Source organism: Diospyros lotus, chromosome 4 (assembly GCF_014633365.1).
Source record: "Diospyros lotus cultivar Yz01 chromosome 4, ASM1463336v1, whole genome shotgun sequence".
Classification (NCBI taxonomy): Eukaryota; Viridiplantae; Streptophyta; class Magnoliopsida; order Ericales; family Ebenaceae; genus Diospyros; species Diospyros lotus.
This window is the reverse complement of record NC_068341.1, coordinates 12,527,919-12,545,645: the sequence shown is the minus strand read 5'-3', so window position 1 is coordinate 12,545,645 and position 17,727 is coordinate 12,527,919. Positions and strand designations below refer to the sequence as shown.

General features: G+C 40.9%; 1 protein-coding gene across 3 annotated transcripts in view; it reads right to left on the bottom strand.

Moving 5' to 3' along the window:
* The window catches only part of LOC127799587 (CSC1-like protein RXW8), a 73,951-nt gene extending 57,267 nt beyond the window's left edge, over positions 1–16,684 (bottom strand). The window contains exon 1 of one of the 3 annotated variants that reach the window (XM_052333746.1): positions 16,395–16,684. The gene's annotated coding sequence lies outside the window, so the exon portion shown is untranslated. The remainder of the gene's footprint in view (positions 1–16,394) is intronic. The other 2 variants (XM_052333745.1, XM_052333747.1) reach the window with 2 other exon arrangements.
* Positions 16,685–17,727: the final 1,043 nt, after the last annotated feature.

The following is a 17,727-nucleotide window of genomic DNA, read 5'->3' as shown; positions in this document are numbered from 1 at the left end:
TCACTGGCGTAATTTATGTTTGAAGGTCAAGGAAATTACTAGCACTCATATATCAATTGGAGAAGAGAGCTTTGACATAAAGATTTTGGAGGACTACATTTTATATTTGCAGGAAAAGCAAAAGAAAAAGAATGTAAGAGAAAAGAGAACAAAGCCTAGAAGGAGAAAGAAAGAAGGATAAATCATATAGTGAAGGCAATGATTGGATGAAGAACAAGGCCAGTCATAAATTCTTGGGGACAAGAACTCTCTCAAGGAGGGGGAAATTGTCACAATCCCAAGGATCCCCAATGATATAATAGTAATTATGTATTTCTCTTTTGGGTTGTACATTGTTGTTGTAGCAGTTGCACCTTTCAATTGCATTGTAACTCATAGGATAAAATAGCCTATAAATAGGCTAGATCAGTTAGAGAATCATATAGTTGAATGACAATTGAAATCTATTTCTCTCTCAACTTCTCTGATCTCTCTCCTTATTCCCTCTGATTCTCTCTCTATCTATGTTCTGTCTGAATCCTCCCTCATTTCTATATGTTTTGCCTACCTTTCTGTTCTAATTCTCCCTCGGATTCTTCTCATTTCCTATCAAACCCTAGTTCAACCTAAGTACATTATAGAGTAAAGCTAAGATGGTGGATCAAAAGATGTGAGAGATTCTTTCAATACTATAATATACAGAATGCCAGAAAATCAACCTTGCAGCAACCTATCTCAATGATATGGTTGATGCGTGACATCAAGGTTGGATCAAAATGAGGATTGAGGCAAACTGGACTGAATTTGTGGAAGATTGTCGTGATCGGTTTAGCGAGAAATCTATTACAGATGTAATTGAGGAGTTTAATAAACTAAAGTAGGATGGATCGGTGATGAAATACCAGATCTAGTTTGAAGTGTTGAGATCTTTAATGCTGAATTCACAACTTGCTTTGATGAATGTTTCTAGTTTCATTAGTAGCCTAAAGGATGAATTAAGACCAATTGTAAAGATGATGCAGCCTGCAACTCTTAAGCAAGCTGCAGAGAAGGCAAGGCTGCAGGAGCTGGTATTGGAGGCAATTTTCAGAAAGCACAAGATTTTACAGAAAATTCATCCTTCGACCAGCCAGCAGTCAGGAGGAAAAAGTACAATTAGATGAAGGAGGAGGTTGTCCTAAGAGAAAAATAATTAAGGTGAAGGGAATGGCAGGTAAGAGGATATTAATGGCCTTAATTAACAGGGGCAGTACTCATAGCTTCTTGGATGAAGCAACTGCCAAAGCCTTGAAATGTAAATTAATAGCCATTGTTCCTTTATCTGTGACTGTGGCTAATGGAAGCAAAATGTACAACAAATACAAGTGCATTGACTTCAAATGGATGATGCAAGGACAAGAATTTACAGTAGATCTGAGAATTCTAAAGTAAGGACGCTGTGACATTATTCAGGGAGCAGATTGGATGAGGACAGTCCCCTAATCTTTGACTTCAACAAATTAGAAGTCATTGTTGAGGTAGACGGAAGGAAGTTGACATTGACTAGAAGCCTTGAAACTGGTGAATGCAAGGTGATCACCAGTAAGAAATTACAGAACCCATTCCATCAGAAAAGGGCTCAGGTGACATGGCTGTATTTGTTGCCACAATTCACGCTTCACACACTCACACTCAACCCTCAAGGAAGACACTAATCCTCACACGAAATTGGACAGATTAGGAAAGAACAAGAAACCAACACAAACACAGAAAGAACACCAAGTTTTATCCTAGTTCGGATCTCCTTTTGAATAGGAAGACCCTACGTCCAGACTGATGAGGCTTTGGTTTCCACTATCTTGAAATCAGAAAGATGTTACAAACTCACTGCACTTACAACCCTATACACAAGTTGTTCTAAACGAGATTACAAGTACTAATCTTAGACTTTTCACTCACACACATAGCGCACAATCTCTTCAAGATACAAATGAATTTAGTAGCAAGAAAGGAACACCCCAGCACTCTATTTATAGAACATAGGGGCGGGAAATACGAGGAAACAGAATAGACAACTAACTAACCAGTAGTTGCCTTATGTGGCAGTTGCCCTTACATAACGCCTAATCTCTTCTAGAAACTGGCCTTTAATAGCTTCCTTCCTCATATTCTTTCTGACTTCCAAGTCTTAAGTCTAATCTTAGGCAAACCTTTTAACAAATTCTCCACCATTTGCATAGGATTAGACTTCATCAAGATAGATACTTGCACTCATCAATACCTGACCTGCTCTTCTAATCCAACCTCTTGAACTACCTACAGTAGCTTCATACAATGCTTCAGCTTGGCCATAGGAACAGCCGTTGTGAACATGTCTACAGCATTCTCATCACCTGCAACTTTTACCAGTTTTATCTCCATTTTATCTAATATTTCTTTGATAAAATGGTGACGAATATCTATGTGCTTTGTACTTTCATGATGTGCCTGGTTCTTGGACAAGTGTATGGCACTTTGACTATCACACATGAAAGTGGCATCCACTACAGTCCCTAAGAGCTCACTGGTCAAACCTTTTAGCCACATAGCTTCTTTTATAGCCTCTGAAACTGCTATATATTCTGCCTTAGTTGTAGATAGACCCATCACATGTTGGAGAATTGATTTCCAACTGACAATGGAGTTCCACAACTTGAAAACATAACCAGTTGTGGATCTCCTCTTATCCAAGTCAACAGCATAATCAGCATCCGAATACCTTAGGATGCTAGCTAATTCTCCTATATTTGCTCCACCATAAGACAAAACCATCCTACTAGAACCCTTTAAATACCTAAACACCCATTTAACAACATTCCAATGTGTTTTACCTAGATTTGCCATGAATCTACTCACTACACTCATGGCATGAGCCAAATCAGGTCTTGTGCACACCATGTTATACATTAAACTACCTACAGCACTAGAGAAAGGACTGACACCCATCTCTTTCATACTTTCCTTATCCTTAGGAGATTAATCTGAGGACAACTTGAAGTGTTGGGAAAATGGCACATTTACTGCCTTAGCATCTGCCATTCCAAACTTCTTAATTAGTTTCTTTAGATAGGATTTCTGAGATAGCCACAGCTTCCTTTGTTGTTTATTTTTAGTGATTTCAATCCCCAGTATTTTCTTAGCTTCCCCTAACTCCTTCATCTCAAAATATGACTTTAACTTCAGCTTTAATTGCTAAATTTCTTGCTCAGATTGAATTGCTATAAGCATGTCATCCACAGAAAGGAGTAGATAGACTGAAATACAAGATGAAATATGTTTGAAATATACACAACAATCATAGGAACTTCTAACATATCCATGGTTTAACATAACCATATCGAATTTCTATACCATTGCCTTGGAGATTGCTTAAGTCCATAGAGTGATTTCTTAAGCAAACATACATGCTCCTCCTTTCCTCTAGACTCAAAGCCTTTTGATTGATCCATTAAGATCCTCTCATCTTAGTCTCCATGAAGAAAAGTTGTGGTTACATCCATTTGTTCCAATTTTAGGTTTAGGTGAGTTGTTATGGCAAGCAACACTCGAATAGAGGTGTGTCTCACTACTGGTGAGAAAACCTCATTAAAATCTATACCTGGGACTTGGGTAAAACCTCTAACCACCAACCTAGCCTTATAACTAGGTTTAGGATTACTTCCAGCCCCTTCCTTTATCTTATAGAACCATTTACAGCCTACAATTCACTATCCTTGAGGCCTATCAACCAAAACCCAAGTCTAATTCTTTCTCAAGGATTCAATTTCAGACTTCATGACCTCTGTCCATCTTTTTTATTCTTTAGATGACACTGCCTCTTCAAATGTTAGAGACTCCTCCCCTACCACTTTAGATGCAATTGTTAGTGCATAGGAAACTAGATCTAAGAAACCATATCTTAGAGGTGGTCTTTGACGACTCCTTTTTCTATCCCTAGCCACATTATACCTTTGGGTATCCGGCTGGTCTCCGATATATTGGAGTCAACATCACTCTCTTCCTCACTTTCCTCATGCTGAGCAGAGTCCTACTCATGAGAGTTTTCTTGATCATTTTCAAACACTATACCTTGGACCTCAACATCTATAGACTTAGACTTTTCCTCTTAGTCTGGCTGGTTCCTCTAAGTTTGGCTGGTCCTCTGCATTGACTGCCTTCATTGTAGACTCTTCATCAAATGTCACATCTCTTGTGACAATAGTTCTCGGCCCTTCAGTCTCAAGGTCCCATAATTTGTAACCTTTGACTCCGATGGGATACCCTATAAATAGGCACTTCTTTGCCCAAGGATCCAGCTTGCCTTGCTTCACATGAGCATAGGCTAAGCAACAAAATACCCTAAGATAGTCTAGACTTGGCTTATGACCTATCCACTTTTCATAGGGTGTTTTATACTCAATTGCATCGGATGGTGATCTATTGATCACATGTGCTGCAGTTGATACTGCCTCCCCCCAAAAAGATTTAGGTAAATTTGAATAGAATAGCATACATCTCACTCTTTCTAATAGAGTTATATTCATCCTTTCTACCAATCCGTTTTGCTTAGGGTCTCCTGGGGCAGTCAAGTGTCTAATTATCCCATTCTCATTACATATTTGTGTAAACTCTTTATTGCAAAATTCTAACACATTATCAGTCCTAATGGTTTTAATAGTCCTCCTCTTTTGGTTTTCTACCATTTTCTTCCATGTCCTAAAGGCCTCAAAAGTATGATCCTTTGACTTTAATACATATACCCACACCATTCTAGAGTAATCATCAATGATAGATACAAAATATCTAGGGCCCCCCATGAGTTAGGGTTTAGATGGTCCCCGAAGATCTGAGTGTATGTAATCTAATGGTGCTTTGGAGGAATGAATTGCCTTCTTGCTAAATTTAACTTTAGCAACTTTGCTATAGATGCAGGACTCACATTTATTGAGTCCTGCAACCTGGCCATGACCTAGAATGTCTTGCTTGGCAAGCTCCTTGAGCCCTTGCTTGCTAATGTGTGACATCCTTAGATGCCACATCCTAGCCTGCATATGGGCATTACTACTTGCTACAGCAGTTTCCCCACTCAAGTGGTTGCTTGCAGAATGTATATGCCATTCTACAATACTGCTCTCATGCATATTAATGAACCTTTGGTGACATTCAAGATTCCACCATCACCCTTAAAGTTAAGGCCATTTCTGTCCAATTCACCAAGAGAAATTAAATTTCTCTTAAGTTCTAGGACATGCCTTACAGCTGTTAGGGTCGTGTATGAACCATCATACATTTTGAGCCTAATGTCACCTATCCGTAGCACCTTACATTCATGGTCAATACCTAGCAAGACTTTCCCTCCATTTATTTCTTGATAATTTTGAAACCAATGCTTCTTAGGAGTCATATGATAAGAGCATTCTGAGTCCATTACCCAGTCATCATTCTCGACCTTTTTTCTAAAACAACAAGTGCATCAACACTATCATACCCAAACTCTCACACATTAACCACCATCAGCATTACACCTATCTTGAAGGTCTTTCTTTTTCTTGGGACAATTCCTTTTAATGTGACCCTCCTCATGGCAATAGTAACATTTTATAGGCTTCTTTCTAGGTCTTGATCTACCCCTTCCCCTAGGGTCTCTTTTTCTAATTTTGACAGTGAGGGCATCTCCTGTAGAGGATTTACCTTCAACTTTGTTCTACAATTCTTTTGAATTAAGAGCCCCAATTACATCATCTAGAGATAAAGTGTCTCTACCATGCCTTAGGATGTCTACAAAGGTCTCATAGGTTCTAGGTAGGGAGCCAATGCCTTGTCTTCATCTTCGTATTTAACTTCTATATTTTCAAGATATAGGCAAAGTTTATTAAACTCGTCTATGTGATCTTGAAGCTTTTGGCCATCATGCATTTTAAAAGCAAAGAATCTTGCCTTAAGGTATAGATAGTTGGACAAGGATTTGGTCATGTACAAACTTGAGCCAAATTTTAGCGGTTGTCTTCATCTTGGACACCTCCCTCAACACCTTGTTACCGAGACTGAGGATGAGTATGTTATACGCCTTCTTGAGTATCTCCTTCTTCTGTTCTACCGTGTAAGTCTTTGGCATCTTGCCTTCTCCCTCTAGTGCCTCCTCAAGGCCAAGATTGTCGAGTAGTGCACTCATCTTCATCTTCCAGAGGGCAAAGTCATTTTGCCCATCAAACTTCTCAATGTGGTTTCTTGAGGCAAATGAAGATGAAGCCATAATCTTATGATGAGTCGTGTCTCTTCCCCTTGAGTTTCTTGTTGAAATCTTGAATGTGGAAGACGAAGGCTCTAATACCAGATTGTTGCCACAATTCACGCTTCATACACTCGCACTCAACCCTCAAGAAAGACACTAATCCTCACACGAAATTGGACAGATTAGGAAAGAACAAGAAACTAAAACAAACACACAAAGAACACCGGGTTTTATCCTGGTTCAAATCTCCTTTTGAATAGGAAGACCCTCTGTCCAAACTGATGAGGCTTTGGTTTCCACTATCTTGAAATCAAAAAGATGATACAAACACGTTGCACTCACAACCGTATACACAAGTTGTTCTAATCGAGATTACAAAGTACTAATCTTAGACTTTTCTCTCACACACACAACGCACAATCTCTTCAAGATACAAATGAATTCAGTAGCAAGAAAGGAACACCTTGGCCCTCTATTTATAGAACATAGAGGCGAGAAATACAAGGAAATAGAAATAGGCAACTAACTAACTGGTAGTTGCCTTATGTGGCAATTACCGTTACATAATGCCTAATCTCTTCTAGCAACCAGCCTTTAATAGCTTCCTTCCTCATATTCTTTCGGACTTCCGAGTCTTAAGTCTAATCTTAGGCAAACCTTTTAACAATATTCTTTACAGACAGGCTGTCGAAATGGAAGAATGGATAGAGACTGAGGAAGATCACTCACTCTTTACTGAGGTACAACCATCTGACTCTTTGCAATTACTATTAATGGAATTTGAGGACTTATTTGTTGAGCCAACCTCCTTACCTCCAACTTGACCTTTTGACCATTCCATTCATCTCAAGCCAAATTCAGAACCTACGAACATAAGGTCCTACAGAGATCCTCCTCTACCAAAGGATGAAATAGAAAAGCAAGTTAAAGACATGCTAGCTAATTCTATCATTCAACCTAGCCAAAGTCCATTTGCATCACCTGTCCTTCTTGTTAAGAAAAAAGATGGTACTTGGCGATTTTGTGTTGATTATCGTCAACTCAATGCCATTGCTACAAAAATAAATAAATAAATAAATTTCCTATACCTATCATCGAAGACCTACTTGATGAGTTACCTGGAGCCACTATCTTTTCTAAACTGGACCTTAGGGCAGGGTATCATCAAATCAGGATGAGACCTACTGATATCCCAAAAACTACCTTTAGAACTCATCAAGGCCTCTATGAATTTACTGTCATGCCTTTCAGACTAACTAATGCCCCTACCACCTTCCAAGCCTTAATGAATCACATCTTCAACCCCTATTTAAAGAAATTCATACTTGTTTTTGGTATGATATCCTCATACACAACCCTACCTTTGATCAACACCTATCTCACCTAAGGACAACATTTGAGATCTTCAAATTAAATCAATTGTATGTAAAGTTGTCTAAATGTACCTTTGCTAAGGGGTCAGGTAGAATATTTGGGCTATATAATTTCTGGAGAAGGTGTCAACACTAATCCTAAGAAAATGTCAGCTATTGAGTGGCCAAGGCCAACAATAATCAAAGAATTAAGAGGTTTTTTGTGGTTGACAGGATACTACAAATGGTTTATACAACATTATGGAGTGATAAGCAAGCCTGTGACAGAATTACTCAAGAAAGATAATTTTCTCTGGAATGCTAAGGCAGAGGTTGCTTTCTTGTCATCAAAAAGAGTTATGACTCAAGCTCCTGTGTTAGCATTACCTAATTTTGCTAAGCCATTTGTAGTGGAGACTGATGCTAGTGATTCGGGAGTGAGGGCAGTGTTGATACAGGAAGGAAAACCACTAGCATATATCAATCAAACTCTTGCCCCAAAACACTTGGGACTTAGTGTTTATGACAAAGAATTGATTGCATTGTTGATAGTTGTAGATAAATGGAGACAATATTTAGAAGGGAATCAGTTTATCAACAAAAGTGATCACGAAAGCCTCAATTTCTTGTTGTAGCAGAGGCTATACACACAACTACAGAAGAAATGAGTGTCAAAACTGATAGGCTTGGACTATGTAATACAATACCAGGAGGGAAAGGAGAATGTGGTGGCTGATGCACTCTCAAGAAGGGAAGAAACGGGAAATTGCCAAGCTATAACTACAGTTTGTCACAGCCCAAGGGCTGTTATGTAATTAGAATAAGGTTGTATGTAATTAGAATGTGATAGCAGGGTTTGGCGTTGGTGTAACTGAATCAGCAACTTGGCACATGGCCGCCCACTTGGCACATGGCCACTTGGAGCTTCTAGAAAGGTAGTTGGAGAAGTCTCTAGTGTAACTAACTCCTATAAATAAGAAGCTGATCATGAGGATGGGGATATGTGAAGAATAATACAGAAGTCCTTTCCCTCTCAATTCAATCTCCAATCTCTCTCTCTATATCCTCTCTCTTTCTCTATTCCCTTTCCCGCCAAGTTTTCCTTCCAAAAACTCTGAAGAACCCTTAGTCAGATCCAGAGGTCTGACATTTGGTATCAGAGAACAGCGACCTGTCAGGTGGAGAATGGCAGAAGGAACACGAGCAAAGCAAAATGAATTGCGACTGGAAGCCTTAGAGGCCGAGTTGCACCAGAACCAGACACAAGTAGAAGACCGCCTGGAGATTCTGGAATTAGGCATCCGGAATACTCATGAGGAGATAAGCAAGAGTCGGGTGGAACACTCGGCCAATTTGGAGAGAGTTGCAAGCGGAATTAGATCGGAGTTCGCAGGATACGCGGCCAACTTCGATCGGGCCATCAGTGGACTCAGGGAGGAATTCGCAGGAATGAGCCAACAGTTAAGCCAGCAAGTGAGTGCCGCCTTGAGCATCTTTGCTAGACAACCCCAGGCCAGTCTGCCGACCGACTTTCCTCTGCGGGCTGCATCAGCGCCCATCTTGTCCACACCAAGGGCAAGGAATGGGCCTAACAATCTAGGGGAGGCCAGGGGAGAAGCAGAGGACGACCTCACGATCCAAGGAGGAGGATATAATCACTCCAATCTCCAGGGACCGCGAATAGACATCCCTCTGTTCGAGAGAGACCGACCTAGGTGGTGGGTACAACGTTGTGAGAGGGTCTTTTACCAATACAGAGTGGCGGAGAGAGATAAGGTGAACCTGGCAGCGGCCTACCTGGATGACGTCGCAAATGCTTGGTTCCAGAATTGGAGTAGGAACAGAGAAGAATTGAGTTGGCCACGGTTCGCAACTAACATCTGTAATCGGTTTGGAGAGAAGACCAGAACCAACGTGATAGAAGAGTTCAATAAGCTCAAACAGAAGGGAACGGTAGAGGAATACTTGGTGAAATTTGAAGAGTTGAGATCACTGTTGTCTATAGCACATCCCACCTTGGATGAGGCCTATTTTGTAGCTAGCTTCATCAGCGGATTGGATGAGCAGATTCGACCCACTGTTAAGATGCTCTATCCCGTATCCGTGGCGCAAGCCGCTGAACAAGCTTACCTGCATGAGATGGCATTGGACGCTTTCGCCAAACGACATCGATTGTGGCCTAAAGGGGGTAAGGAGGAGAACGTGACAATTTCAATGAATAAGGGAAACCACTCCACATGGCAAAAGAACGGGGTGACATGCAGACCTCAGATCACGCCTAACCAAACTAAGGATCTCACCCTCGATCAAAAGCGACAACTGAGGCTCTGTTTCCGTTGTGGCGAGAAGTTTGGTCCCGGACACCAGTGCAAACGAATGCTACTCACCATGGAAGGCCACCAGGAGTACGAGAAGGAAGATGAAAAAGGGGAAAAACTAGAGGAAGGGATAGAAGAAGACGAAGGGGGCGAAATATCCATGCATGCATTACAAGGGCATCCATCGGGCAGAGTACTGGAGGTGAGGGGAACAATGGCCAAAAGAAATTTGGTGGTGCTCATTGATAGTGGAAGCACCCATAGTTTCCTTGATGAGGAAACCGCCTCCGTCCTCCAATGTGCAAGGCAAGAGACCACACCCTTATCGATAATGATCGCAAATGGAACTAAGATGGTCAGTCATTACAAGTGTAGTGAATTTAAATCGAAAATGGGAGGTCATGATTTTGCAGTGGACCTACGGATCCTCAAGCTGGGAGGATGCCACATCGTGCTGGGCGTGGATTGGATGAGGACGGTAAGTCCCCTCGTGTTTGACTTCAACACACTAGAAGTTACCTTTGAGAAATAAGGCCAGAAAATTACTCTGAGGGGGTGCACAGAGATAGGAGACTGTAAGCTCGTAATAGGCAAGAGACTACAGAAACTATTGGATCAAGGGGGACCATCAGTAGGGCAATTGCACTCCTTATATGCCCTAGAGAAGACCGACTACCGAAGAAGTGGTACTGCCCCTATCAATCTGAGGAAGGAGAACCAGCACACGATCCCTTCACCTAAGCTCGGCCACACTCAGGTACACCCTCTGGACCCTATTCACTTAATGTTGATGGAGTTTGAGGATTTGTTTACCATTCCTACTTGCCTACCCCCACATCGATTTCTTGATCATTCCATTTACCTCAAACCAAATGTTGAGCCTGTTAACCTAAGAGCCTACAGATATTCACCCATCCAAAAGGCCGAAATCGAAAAACTGATCAAAGATATGACGGATAAATCCCTAATTCAACCCAGCCAAAGTCCCTTTGCCTCTCCTGTTCTCTTAGTTAAAAAGAAAGACGGAACATGGAGATTTTGTGTGGATTATAGGCAGCTAAAAACCCTAACCATCAAAAACAAGTTTCCTATTCCAATCATTGAGGACCTCCTAGATGAACTAACGGGTGCAGCCATTTTTTCAAAGCTGGACCTCACCTCTGGTTACCATCAGATTAGAATGAACCCAAGTGACTGTCACAAAACCGCCTTCCGAACCCACCAGGGACACTATAAGTTCTTGGTAATGCCTTTCAGTCTCACTAACAACCTCGCAACCTTCCAAGCTCTCATGAACCACATTTTTGCTCCCTATCTTAGGAAATTCGTGCTGGTCTTCTTTGACGACATATTGATATACAACCTCAACCTCAACCAGCACATAACCCACCTCCGGAAGGTATTCGAAATCCTCAAAAAGCCATCAATTATTTGTGAAGCAGTTTAAGTGCACTTTTGCCGAGCCACAGGTGGAGTATTTAGGCCATATAATCACCGGTCAAGGAGTAAGTACCGACCCTCAAAAGGTGGCAGCTATGAAGAATTGGCCTACACCAAAAACACTGAAAGAGTTGAGAGGATTCCTCGGCCTTACTGGTTACTACCGACGGTTCATCAGGAGCTATGGAATACTGAGTAAGCCGTTGACAAATCTACTTAAGAAAGATAACTTCCACTAGAGCAGTGAGGCGGATAAGGCTTTTGCCGACTTAAAGGAAGCTATGACACAAGCTCCCGTGTTGGCCCTTCCAGATTTTTCGAAAGTATTTGTGCTAGAAACCGACGCTTGTGATGTGGGAGTCGGAGTTGTACTCAGTCAAGAGGGCAGGCCAATATCCTATTTGAGCCAACCCCTCGCCCCTCGACACTTAGGCCTTAGCATATATGATAAAGAATTGGTGACGGTGTTGATGGCAGTGGATAAGTTGATATATTATCTAGAAGGCCGGAGGTTTACTATAAAAACAGATCACGAAAGTTTGAAGTTCTTGTCTCAACAAAGGGCACACAATCAATTACAACGCAAGGGGATCACTAAGTTGATGGGATATGACTACCTCATCCAATACCGAAAGGGTAAAGAGAACCTAGTAGCAGACGCACTCTCAAGGAAGGAGGTACCTGCAGGTTGCCACGCCATCTCAGCATTGGTGCCTGACTAGGTGCAGGAGATCACTAACACTTATGCGCACACGCCATGGATCCAGGAGAAAATAACACGACTGACAGTACACTCCCAAGGAAAGACCGGCTATTCTTTCCAAGGCGGATTGCTGAAATACCTAGGCAGGGTAGTTATTGGGGAAGATGATCACCTAAGGAGCAGGATCTTGCAAGCTCTACATGACTCACCCATAGGGGGGCACTCGGGGCTGAATGTCACCTACCGCCGGGTGAAGCAGCTCTTCTATTGGCCCAGCTTAAAAAAGGATACCACCAACTATGTCCTGCAATGTACCATCTACCAACGGTGCAAACATGAGCAGGTTCCCTACCCTGGTCTCCTACAGCCCCTAGAGATCCCATCCCAAGCATGGGAACAGATCTCTATGGATTTCATTGAAGCTCTACCGAAGTCGGAAGGATTTGACACTATTCTGGTGATAGTGGACCGCCTAACCAAGTACAGCCATTTCCTTCTCCTTGCCCACCCTTTTACAACCCCTGGAAGTGGCTAGGAAATTGATGGATGGCGTTTTTAAGATACATGGGGTACCAAAGGCTATAGTTTTGGATCGGGATAAAAATTTTACAAGCCAATTCTGGAAGACCCTGTGTCAAGGACTCGGTATCGGGCTGCAAACGTCATCTGCCTACCATCCAGAAACCAATGGTCAGACAGAGCGCGTCAACCAGTGCTTGGAGACATACCTTCGATGCCTTTGTTTTACAAAGCCCAGAAGCTGGAGTCGCTGGTTGCCCTTAGCTCAATGGTGGTACAACACTAACTTCCATACAGCTCATAAACGGACACCATTTGAGGCTTTATTTGGTTATGCTCCCCCGATAATTCCGACTGTGTTACATTACGCTCCCACCGAAATCTCGGTTGACCTTTACTTACATGCTCGGCAAGATGCACTTCACATAATAAAGAGAGAACTCGGTCTGGCCCAACAGAAAATGAAGCAAAGGGCCGACAGCCATCGTACAGACCGCACATTTGAGGTGGGCGATGATGTTTACCTCAAGGTGAAACGATTCCAACAACACTTATTTCACAAAGGTCCCATCTCTAAAATCAGCCTCAAGTACTATGAGCCCTTCAAGATTCAAGCCAAGATTGGAACCATAGCATACAAGCTGCACCTCCCTCCTGGGGTGGGTCTACACCCAGTCTTTCATGTGTCTCTCCTCAAGCCAGCTAGAGGGATCACGACAGATACTAGCTCGGAGATCCCTGACTTACTAGAGGATACGGACCTGGACGTCGAGCCCCAGGCCGTGCTCGATAGGCGTATCATCTACAAGGATTCTCTGCCCATCACTCAAGTCTTAGTCCAATGGAAGCACCTACATCCGGATAACACTACCTGGGAATATCTCCCAGACCTCCTCCAGTACTATCCCAAGGTGTCTAGCCTTCTCTAAGTTCTTGGGGATAAGAAATGTTTCAAGGGGTGGGGAGTGTCACAGCCCAAGGGCTGTTATGTAATTAGAATAAGGCTGTATGTAATTAGAATGTGATGGCAGGGTTTGGCGTTGGTGTAACTGAATCAGCAACTTGGCACATGGCCGCCCACTTGGCACATGGCCACTTGGAGCTTCTAGAAAGGTAGTTAGAGAAGTCTCTAGTGTAACCAACTCCTATAAATAAGAAGCTGATCATGAGGATGAGGATATGTGAAGATTAATACACAAGTCATTTCCTTCTCAATTCAATCTCCAATCTCTCTCTCTATATCCTCTCTCTTTCTCTATTCCCTTTCCCGCCAAGTTTTCCTTCCAAAAACTCGGAAGAACCCTTAGTCAGATCCAGAGGTCTGACACAGTTATTCTAGAGTGGGTGCAAGATATTTCGGGGAGCTATGAAAAGACTGGTTGGGTGAAAGATCTTTTGACACAGCCAACCAATAAACCAGGTTATGCACTATCCAATGGTTTAATCAAGTTCAAAGGAAGATTGGTGGTCGGAGAAGATGAGCAGTTAAAAGGCAGAATCTTACAGTTGTTACATAACTCTCCTTTGGGAGGTTATTCTAGACTGAGAGCTACCTACTATAAGGTGAGGCAGCTATTCTTTTAGCCTAGATTTAGAATAGGTATGATTTATTTTGTATTGACATGTGTAATCTGTCAATGCTGCAAACATGAACAGGTTGCTTATCGTGGTCCATTGCAACCATTAGATATCCCTGCACAGGCTTGGGAGGGAATCTCTATGGATTTTGTGAAATGACTGCCAGCGTCCGAAGGAACATATGTGATTTTGGTAGTAGTTGACAGACTTACTAAATTTGCTCATTTCTTGAGCTTGACTCACCCTTTCACAGCATAAGAGGTGGCTTGGTTATTCCTAGATTCAGTGGTGAAAGTACATGGGGTTCCTAAATCTATCATCTCTGACAGGGACAAAATATTTACCAGTGTTTTCTGGCAAAAATTGTTTAAAAATTTGGGGGTTGGACTACATATGTCCACAGCTTATCACCCCGAGACTGATGGACAAACTAAAAGGGTGAATCAGTGTTTGGAAGCCTACTTAAGATGCATATGCTTTTCAAAACCCAAAAGCTGGAATAGATGGTTATCATTAACCCAATGGTGGTACAATTCCAGCTATCATAGTTCTTTAAATAGAACTCCTTTTTAGGCATTATTTGGATATAAACCCCCTTTCTTACCTGCTGTGATGAACTATCCTAATTCAGTGGCTATGGTGGATCAATACTTGCAGCACCAGCAGGAGATGCTAGCCTACTTAAGAAGGAGTTAGCTACAGCCCAAAATCATATGAAGCAGTTTGCTGACAGAAGAAGAAGTAAAAGAACATTTAATGTGGGTGATATGGTAATGGTATACCTGAGGGTAAAAGGATTTCAGCAGCACTCTTTTTCTAATCATCAGGATTTTAAACTGAGTCCTAAATATTATGGGCCTTTTTCCTGTGGTGGCTAAGGTGGGAAATGTGGCTTATAGATCACAGCTACCAGTTGATGTGAATACTCGCCCTATGTTCCATGTATCTCTACTAAAGAAATCAGTGGAACCCAATGCAGCCATCAGTACTAATCTCCCTCCAGTCGATGAAGAACTTACAGTGGACATTGAGCCCCTGGCTCTCATGGAAAATGGAGTGATATATCAGAATACACTTGCATCTGGATCATATCACATGGGAATATCTACCAGACTTACTGAAGGGCAGCCAAGTTACTGTAATTTCTTGGGGACAATAAATTTTTCAAGGAGGGGGATTGTCACGACCCCAAGGATATAATAGTAATTGTAGTTTAATGCAAATACTGCATTATACTCTAGTGCTACTGTTCATATTGTACCTTTCAATTACAACTAAAACTGAAAGTTAGAAGCCTATAAATATGCTAAATCTTAGAGGCTGTGAATTATTGTTGAATGATAACTGAATTCTTTCCCTCTCAAATTCTCTCTCTCTGTGTTAATCCTGATCTAACTCTTTGTTCTTTTGATTTCTCCCTCCCTTTCTATTCTCTCTCCCTCAATTTCTTCCAAATTCCACTAAAAACCCTAGGTCAGGTGGATCCTGACAAACCTGACCGACAAAAATATTTTAATCATAACTGAATTTAATTTGATGTTCCACAACCGTGAGCACACAAAAGGACAATACATTTCACCAAAATCACTTCACGTTCACTGCTAAAATACTCCATATTTCCATGGTAATGTAATACTTTAGCAGTTTTACAAAAAAAAATTGGCAATCAAAACACTCAATGTTTGTGGGTATGCCCCAAAGTCTAAATTGACTGCATACATCAGACCTACGGAGAAAGCTCCTCTCCTGTTAAAAATCAGAACCTATTTTTGTTTTTTTGCCCTTGTATTCCTGATTGAACACCAGATATCATCCAGAAGATATAAGAAGGTTGATTTAAAGTCAAAGCAACCCCATGCATATAAAGTTCTAGTGGCAGAAAAATGGATAACCTGCTTGCCAAAATTGTCCTCGATACGCAAATTTAAAACTACCAACAAAATTTGAGCAGCATATGTCAGATTAACAAAAAAGAAAAAAATCAAGCTCTCTTTCTTGAACTTTTATCTTCAATTCAAGATACTTAACATAAACCATTGAGCTCATGATCAATCAATCATCTCCTTTACACAGAATTAAACTCTTGCAGAAAATTCCCCCCGAGAGCAGACAACAAACTATACGAAATTCCACGTAAAACACCAGACCACAGTAAATCCTCCGAAGAACCAAAATTAAGTCCCAAACCAAACATTCAAAAATGATGGCATCTAAAGATTACCAGGGAAAAAAAAATACATGGGGGAGAGGGAGAGAGAGAGAGAGAGAGAGAATACCTGTGTGAATATCAAATCGAATGATGCGATATTGGAAGTGATTAGAGAGTATGAGAAAGAGAAACGACGATTTTCGTAAGAGTCGCTTCTCTTCGCTTCGACTTGAGGGAGAGAGGAGGGATTGGAATTTGGAATTGATTAGAAGGGAAAGTAACGAAAGGGATTCGGCATTAGAGAAGCGCCAACTGTAACGTAGCGATGCTATTGCAAAATATCAACGGAATCAGCGTGCGTGAGTGAAGGTGGCAGTTCCCTTGTAACGGCGATAATTAGTTGCACGCAGAACAGGCAAATGCCACGTGGTACACATGAAATTGCAACAGTCGGCATTGCGGTTTCATCTTAATTCATTAAGGCGCACATTAAGTATCACTCGATATATATCCAATGCCATAATTAAATTAAATAATTTATAAAATAAAAAAATAGTTAAGTTACATTTGTCCCACATCTTTAAATTACTAAACTATTATATTATTTATATATATATAATTTGGACATCATTTTTCTCTAAACTAACTTTTAGAAATGAATTTTATCCGGTCCATTTCACAATTTTTTTTTACTAAATTTACCTAAATATTTTCCATAATTAATTGGGAAAGATGGTACTATTTTTGTCTGTCGTGATCTGTGTTTTGTGGTCAAATTACTTGCCGACAAGGAATATAATCGAATTGCTATACTTGTACCGCACTCTTGCCAGGTGGCTGCCAAGTGCCAACGCGGCGGGGTCACGTAATCAATAAAATTAATTGTTGCAGAAAGTCGTGTAATCTCGTTTCGCGGCATCTGTCCCCGCTGAGTGCGATTTTGTGCACCTTCTTTAACGAAGGTGCACGTCACCTCCGTCAAATTGAAGGCTAAATACGTAAAATTGGCACCGTCCGGTCTTTGTCACTTTTAAATTGAAAAATTCTATTTACGATCACATATTTTATTCTATGTAACCTACTTTTAATATTCTTAAAATATCTTCAAATGAAAACTCATATTTACCCTCATTTAAATCATTAAAAATCAATCACCCACCATTACTCCTCTCAAGCACGTGCACCCACTTTCTCACCCACCATCGCCACAATCACTTTTTCAAATAGCAACAACTATAGTAAATCAATATAAAATAGTAGAAAATTATTAATATTTTTAAAAATTAAAATAATTTATTAATATTATCAATAGCATGCATTTATATAATTTATATTTAAAAATAACATAATTTATAACATCATAAACATCGATCACTAGTTAAATCACATAATTTATATATATTACGAATAAATTAAATCACATAATTTACTGATTGATGAATTAAAAAATAAAATTAATT